The 7,948-nt window shown below is 42.2% G+C and overlaps 1 pseudogene; it reads left to right on the top strand.

Moving 5' to 3' along the window:
- The first annotated feature begins 1,860 nt into the window (after positions 1-1,860).
- LOC119584754 lies at positions 1,861-6,210 on the top strand (annotated as a pseudogene).
- Positions 6,211-7,948: the final 1,738 nt, after the last annotated feature.

The following is a 7,948-nucleotide window of genomic DNA, read 5'->3' as shown; positions in this document are numbered from 1 at the left end:
AGAGAGAGGGGCCGGAGGGGAGAAGAAAGAGAGAGGTGAGAGGGAGAGAGAAGAGAAGAGAGAGAGAGGAGAGAGAGGAGGAGAGGAGAGGGAGAGGAGAGAGGGGAGGAGAGAGAGAGAGAGAGAGAGAGAGAGGAGAGAGGAGGGCAGAGAAGAGGAGAGAGGAGGGGGGGGGGGAGGGAAAAGGGGAACCCAGAAAAAGGAAGAGAGTAGAGAGGGGAGAGGGAGAGAGGAGAGAGAGAGAGAGAGAGAGAGAGAGAGAGGAGAGAGAGAGAGAGGGAGAGGACAAGAGAGAAAGGAGAGAAGGGGGGAGGAGGAGAGGGGAGGGGGGGAGAGAGGAGAGAGGAGAGAGAAGAGGGGAGAGAGAGGAGAGAGAGAGAGAGAAGAGGGAGAGAGAGAAAAGGGGGAGAGGGGGAGAGAGAAGGAAGGGGAAGAAAAGAAGGGGCGAGAGAGGAAAAGAGAGGGAGGAGAGAGAGGGGGGGGGGGGGGGGGGGGGGGGGGGGGGGGGGGGGGGGGGGGGGAGGGGGGGGGGGGAAAAGAGAGAGAGAGAGAGGGGAGGGAAGGAGGGGGCGGAGAGGAGAGGAAAGAGAGAGAAAGAGGAGAGGGAGAGGGAGAGAGGGGGGGAGAGAGAAAGAGAGAGCGTGAGAGGGAGAGAGAAAGAGAGAGAGCGTGAGAGGGAAAGAGGAAAGAGAGAGCGTGAGAGGGGGAGGAGAAGAGAGAGAGAGAGAGAGAAGAGAGAGAGAGAGAGAGAGAGAGAGAGAGAGAGAGAGAGAGAGAGAGGAGAGAGAGAGGGAGAGAGAGAGAGAGAGAGAGAGAGAGAGAGAGAGGAGATGAGAGAGAGAGAGAGAGGGGAGAGAGAGAGAGAGAGAGAGAGAGAGCGAGAGGATAGAGAAAGAGATGTGAGAGAGAGAGAAGAAAGAGAGAGGAGGAGAGAGAGAAAGAGAGAAGAGAGGGAGGAGAAGAGAGAAGAGAAAGAAGAGAAGAAAAAGAAGAAGAAGAGAAAGGGGGAGAGGAAGAAAGATCAAAGTAAGAAAAAGAAAAGACTGCGATTATCTGGAAAAGACTAAATGCGAAAAAGGTAAAGAAAATATTGGGTAATGGTACTGAATATATAATATATATATATATATATATTATATATATTATATATATAATATATATATATTATTTGTTATTTATTTATTTTATTATTATTATTACACCACACACCACAACACACACAACACACACACACACACACACACACACACACACACAAACACACCACACACACACACAGCACACACACACACACACACACACACACACAACACACACACACACACACACGCACACACACACACACACACACACACACACACACACACACACACACACACACACACACACACGCGCGCGCGCGCGCGCGCGTGCGCGCGCACACAATTATTTATAATAGTAGTAGCATTACCAGTATTACTTTTGTTCTTTTCCACAGCAATTAGTCCTTGCAAAAAAAAAATAGTTATTACGATTATTCTTATTGCCAATATATTTTTGTAAGAATCTCCTTAATAATAACAATAATCTGAATCATTGTTAGTAATAGCATTGTTGTTGTTTTCTGTTATCATTATGGCAATTACAAACACAAAAATTGTGATGATGAAAGTTGTTTTAAACCTTTTCTTAGGACAATACTGTTGTTTTATTATATTTTCCATTGATCTATTAATATTTTTTTCCCATATATGTTAAGTCAAAAAACACAGGCAGCCTCCTTTACGGAGTTACTTAACAATTCCTAAATTTAGCTGCACGAATATAAAGAAGGAAGAACAGATGACGACAAAATTTTATTGATTTTTAACTTTCAGAATAGTATGAAAGACAAGATCTCTGGCGTTTAATATGGGCGAGACTGCAGGGAGCGATAAGAGAGGAGATGGAGAAGATGCTGAACAGAGTCCCATCACTTTACGCCGAGTGAGTATAGTGAAACCAATGACACGAAGAGCATAGTGATTGCTATCTTGTTTAAAGGGGGAAAATATTGTACGATATCCGGTATTATGATTAGCAACTTCTGTTTAGCTCTCGGATGGTTTTAAGAACGTTTTATGCATTTACATATAAATTGTTCACGAGTTAGAAAATGGTCATAAAAAATGTGACATGGTTTAGCACTAAACGGAAACTGTTCGTGGCACTGATTAAAAACTGTCTGTGTAGGATATGCCTGAGCAAAGTTTTCGTTCGCAGATGGCGTGCGTGTTGGTGATCGCCAGCACGCCCTTCTTGAACGGAATGATGGTCGGCTGGACGGCGGTGCTGCCCCAAGCTGCAGGAGGACGACAGGTTCCCCGTGTCCGACGAGGACGTCACGTGGCTCGTTAATGCCCCTAATGCAGAGAAACATACATACAATTAATAAACAAGTAAATAGATAGACAGGTAGATAGAGATAAAGATAAGTGGAATATCGGCCGTAGTGTCTGAGCAAATAGTCTTGCATACCTTGCCATCGCCGATGATATTTCCTTTTGGGCTGCAGTGTTTTCTCATGCTGATCGTGGGCATCGGCGTATCCCCTGTGGCCGGCACCCTGGCAGAGAAACCTGGGCCCAGACGCGTCATGTTCCGGGCCCATGTTGCCGTCGTTGGCTTCTGGCTGCTGCAGGCCTGCACGCCCCTACTTGTCCTACTCTACGTCGGGAGGACCGCCGCCTCCATCAGCGCCTCCATGGTGTGCACGATGGTGCAGCCGCTGATCGCTGAGCTGTGCCCCACGCGGATCAGGGGAATGGCGTCCACGATGCCGGAGGTCATGAGCTGCGTCGGGGTGCTGTGCGGTTATGTGCTCGCCTACCTGCTGCCCTGGGACGTCGCCACCGCCGTTTCTGCCGCTCCGTTCCTGCCCCTGTCTCTGGCGATACTCTTTGTCCCCGAGGTGGGTGTGTCTCGAATATCAGTCACTGGGGTAAATGGAAGTAAACAATCTGAAATCTCCACTACTGGGTACACGTTGTCAAAGACAGTACTAGATTCTTTTTTAAAAGTGTGGCTTTCCACTATATCATTTATAAACTTTATATTAAGATTTGCGGTATCTTCTCGATTTCCTTAAAGAATATTCGTAGGGTAGATCCATGAAAAGTCATATAGCCCGTACATTAATTGTTGCAACAGCTTCTTGATTTACTCCCGACGAAGAAGAGAGTAGTTAGCTAATAGAGACACTTTCTTAAAAAACAAGAAGGTCTATTACTTCCCATGTCGAGATTGATTGATTGACTGATTATTTAGAATTATCTGCCGCGTCAACAGCAAAGGGTTGTTGGATTGAAATATTAAAATATTTAAAATCTTAAAAGAAACTATCACTAAATGTCTTTTTAAATAAATAAAATAGCAATAAATATTATATTCCCAATCAAAGCATAAATATTATGCTCTAAATGTATAAAATTATTGCTGCAAATATTCACTGATAGATAGATAGATAATTAGATAGATAGATAGATAGATAGATAGATAGATAGATAGATAGAGAAAGAGAGAGAGAGAGAGAGAGAGAGAGAGAGAGAGAGAGAGAGAGAGAGAGAGAGAGAGAGAGAGAGAGAGAGAGAGAGGGAGAGAATAATTGACAGAAGACAGATAGATAGATAGATAGGTAGATAGATAAACAAATATACATATATAACATAGATATATAATTAGATGTAGATAGCCATTTATCTGTCCATCTATCTGTCATCATGTAGTTTAGTCACTATCAAGATTCCTATAAGCAGGATAGACATCCCAACTATCAAAGTCCGTCAAAGCCCAACGATAGGTCTCTGAGAATTAGAAGAAGCAGAACTGGCTCAATAGAATTCCAGAATATATATATGCGGGCGTGCGTGTGTGTGCGTGTGTGTGCGTGTGTGTGTGTGTGTGTGCGTGTGCGTGTGCGTGTGCGTGTGCGTGTGTGTGTGTGTGTGTGTGTAACGTAAAGGTAATACGTACCCTCCAAAATAAAATGAACAACACAACAAACAACTGCACATACAGTCAACATCACCACAGGCTGACAGAAACACGCGAGCAACAGTGAGAGTATGCTGTCGGATCTCTGTAACAAGAGTACACCCAACATGGAAAGACAGTTAGATAGACGAAAGAAATAGACGAAGAAAGCTTAAAGATTTGGATGTTTACCTGCGGTTGCACTTGCACAGCAATACAGGTAAGAGTGGTGAGATATTCAGCCAGAGAATAAAACCAGTCGATGAGGACGTCACTACTACCAACACCGTCAGAAAGTTTGTTGTTCATAGAAGCGTCCTTCATACCAAAACATCGTCAGAACTTCTGGTATTCACAATGGCATTTTGGGGCGTCTGATCTCTCCTTCCCGTCCCACAGTCTCCCTACTGGCTGGTGAGGAAGAAGAGGATCGACGACGCCGAGAGGTCCTTGCGAGTCCTGTTGGGCCGCAGCGCCGACGTCACGAAGGAACTCGACGCCATCAGGAGCACCACGACCCTCAAGCAGTCCAAGGTCAAGAACCAGGTAATGATAGTTCAGTTTCTTGTAGACTTTTCTGCTTCTTTTTTTTCTTGAATATATTGTTATTCTGTTGTTTTTTTGTACCTCTTTTATTCTCATTTAATTTCTTGTGCTTTTCCTTCTTTTTTCTTCCCGGAATAACAAGTACTTCTCCTTTTTATATGGAATTTTTATTTGTTTTGCCGACCTTAAAAGTTCAGTTCATCAAACTTACGTCTTGTTAGGCGCTTTGAAGGGAAAACCGAGTAACACGCCGACGATTTCTGACTAGCAACTGTTATGAAGAATAATCCCATTTTTAATAAATAATTAATTAATAAAATACTTGATGATGAAAAAGGTTGCAGAAACTCTACAGATTTATAAAGATATATTAACAAAAATGTGAAGTACAAAAACTCACATGATCTTTTTTACATAATTACACATTTTCTGTTTTTTTTTCTCTCACTTTGTTAACCCCATTCTTTCTGTGTTGACCCGGAAGTTCTAGTTAGATCATCTAAGTCTATTTTTTTCTAAGAACCCCTCCCAAAATGCATAAGTGTCTCCACACAAAAAAGGTTATTAATTATTATCATTTGCTTTACATTTACGTAAATGTTCTCAGTAACCTCATAAAAAGCGTAAAAAACAGAAAATATATCATGTTAAAAGCACACAACGAAAATGTCATAGGTAAACAGAAGAACACTAGAACAGTAAATGTTAATATTGCTTCATTTTATTTTACATATATTACATATATGCCCTGTGATCTCGTAAACTCACAAGAACACAAATATCAAATGTAATATATTATGATACTAAAACCATCTGTAGGAAAGAACAGAAGGATACTCCAAAGGCGCTATTTTGCCTATCAATCATTTTGAAATGATTTTAAACTCTTTGCCACCGAAAAGTTACAAAGGCGTCTTTTTTCAGGGGGAAAGAGCTTCGTGAGCGACACAACGCCATCCCTGTAGTTTTTGATGTTGAGTGTGTTGTCCGAGAGAACTTTGGGGGAAAAGGGCCGGTGTTCAACTACACAGTTTACATGTTCCGCAATGCAGGCGTACAGCTCGATCCCTTCTACTGCACAGTATTCGTCGGTGTTGCTCGCCTTGCAAGCACTTGCGTGTCTGCTTGCTCTCTAGACCTAGTGGGTCGGAAGCCCCTCCTTGTGGGCACAGCTGTGCTTTGCGCAGTGTCGGAGGGCGTCGCCGGAGCCTTCCTCTTCCTGGAGGTGGAGGGGGGCTTGGGGGTGGGTTGCCTTAGTGTCGTGATTGTCTTCGTGATCGGCTATGGGGTTGGTCTCGGACCCGTCCGTGGATCTATCTGGCGAACTGTTGCCAAAACCCGTAAGGTCTCCGCCGGCTGCATTGATTACCTTTAGTTTTCCATAACTTACTTTGGTTTAAGCTAAATTTTTTCCTTAGGGTAATATCATCATTAGGTCTCGGGCCGACGATGATGGTGTTTGCGGCAGCGAATCGATCATCGCCTTACTTGTGTTGTGCTTCATCCCCGAGACCAAAGGCCGAACTCTGCAGGGGCATGGAGACCGCCTTTGCATCGAAGTCAACAGGCCGGAGATTTTCCCTGACTTCTGGAGAAAAGGCCTCGCCAGCCAAAGAAAAAGCTCTGATGGACACTCCCGATATACAACACGAAAAAGGGGTGTCATCAGTCTGACCTCAAAACTGCACCTTAAGTACAATGTTTTTCCATGAAACCTCATATACTTGAGTATTTCAGACAGAACTACAAGGTAAAAAGGGAAAATTGTTAGCTCAATATATAATGCATATGTAACGTTGTAATATGTATACAAAGTTTATTCTCTTTTACATGATGACTAATATTTATATAAAATTCTACTACATAATGTTTTATTATTAATACCTTATTGGTTTCATATCTCTTGGAATATATGGTCAAAACATTTTTAAAATATTCAATTTTCAGTCTTGAATTATGTTGGGCCAGCATGTAATGACTAGAAAACAGGTGATTAATACAAGCACACGTACATGCACACACACACACACCCCAACACACACACACACACACACACACACACACACACACACACACACACACCCCACCACACACACCACACACACATATGTATGTATATATGTATTTACTATAATAATATAATATATATATATATATAAAATTATATATTATAATATATATGTATTTTATATTTTATATATATATATATATAAAATATATATATAGATATATATTATATAATATATATATATATATACACAATGAAAGTGATAACCAAAGGGTGTGGTGAACATATTAGCATACGTTTCAAAGACCCACTAAAAAACGAAAACAGGTTGTTTTCGGTCACAGGAATACACCGTAAATAGCTGTGTGGCCGTCACGCTATTGTTTTGCGGAGATTAGGAGGTCGAGTCTGTTTGATGAGGTGGGTAGAATTTTGTAATCTTTTTGAGCGTAGGGGTGGTTTTCGTGTGAGAATGTTGGCGGGGTGGCAGAAACGCCCGTTTGCTCAGAGGGTGGAATGTTCATATGGACTTTCCCATATGTTCAAGAATTCTGTGCTTGTAATAACGTGTCGTTGATCCAGTATATCAAGTATTGCATCTAGAATAATTAAACAATACTAGGTATACTGGATGAGTGTGTGTGTGTGCACACACACACACACACACACACACGCACACACACACACACACACACACACACACACACACACACACACACACACACATATATATATATGTATATATATATATATATATATATATATATATATATATATATATATATATATATAATGTATGTATCAATGTATATTTGTATTTAAGTATATACATCTCTCTCTTCCTCTCTCTCTCTCTCTCTCTCTCTCTTTCTCTCTATATATTATATATATTATATATATATATATAATATATATATATATATAAAAAAAAATATAGAGAGAGAGAGAGAGAGAGAGAGAGAGAGAGGAGAGAGAGAAAGGTAGCATAGCTCAGGGGTTGAGCGCTGTCTTTGCAATCGCAAGGTCCTGGGTTCGCGCCCGGCCGCCCCTCTCAGTCGACTCAGCTGTGAATGAGCACTGCTATGCTGGCATCAGCATACTGGGGTAAAAGTATAGTATATATGTGTGTGTGTGTGTGTGTGTGTACATATATATGAAAAGGAGACATGTTCGTAGAAAAACATGCTTACGAATTCGCAGTATGATGCGGTAGGGAGGCCAGTCTCTTCCGCCCCTACTTTTACCCCAGCATGCTGATGCCAGCATAGCAGTGCTCATTCACAGCTGAGTCGACTGAAAGGGGCGGCCGGGCGCGAACCCAGGACCTTGCGATTGCAAAGACAGCGCTCAACCCCTGAGCTATGCTACCTTTCTCTCTCTCTCTCTCTCTCTCTCTCTCTTTTT

This window comes from Penaeus monodon, chromosome 18 (genome assembly GCF_015228065.2).
Source record: "Penaeus monodon isolate SGIC_2016 chromosome 18, NSTDA_Pmon_1, whole genome shotgun sequence".
Classification (NCBI taxonomy): Eukaryota; Metazoa; Arthropoda; class Malacostraca; order Decapoda; family Penaeidae; genus Penaeus; species Penaeus monodon.
The sequence above is the reverse complement of the archived record's forward strand: the minus strand, read 5'-3'. Positions and strand labels throughout refer to the sequence as shown.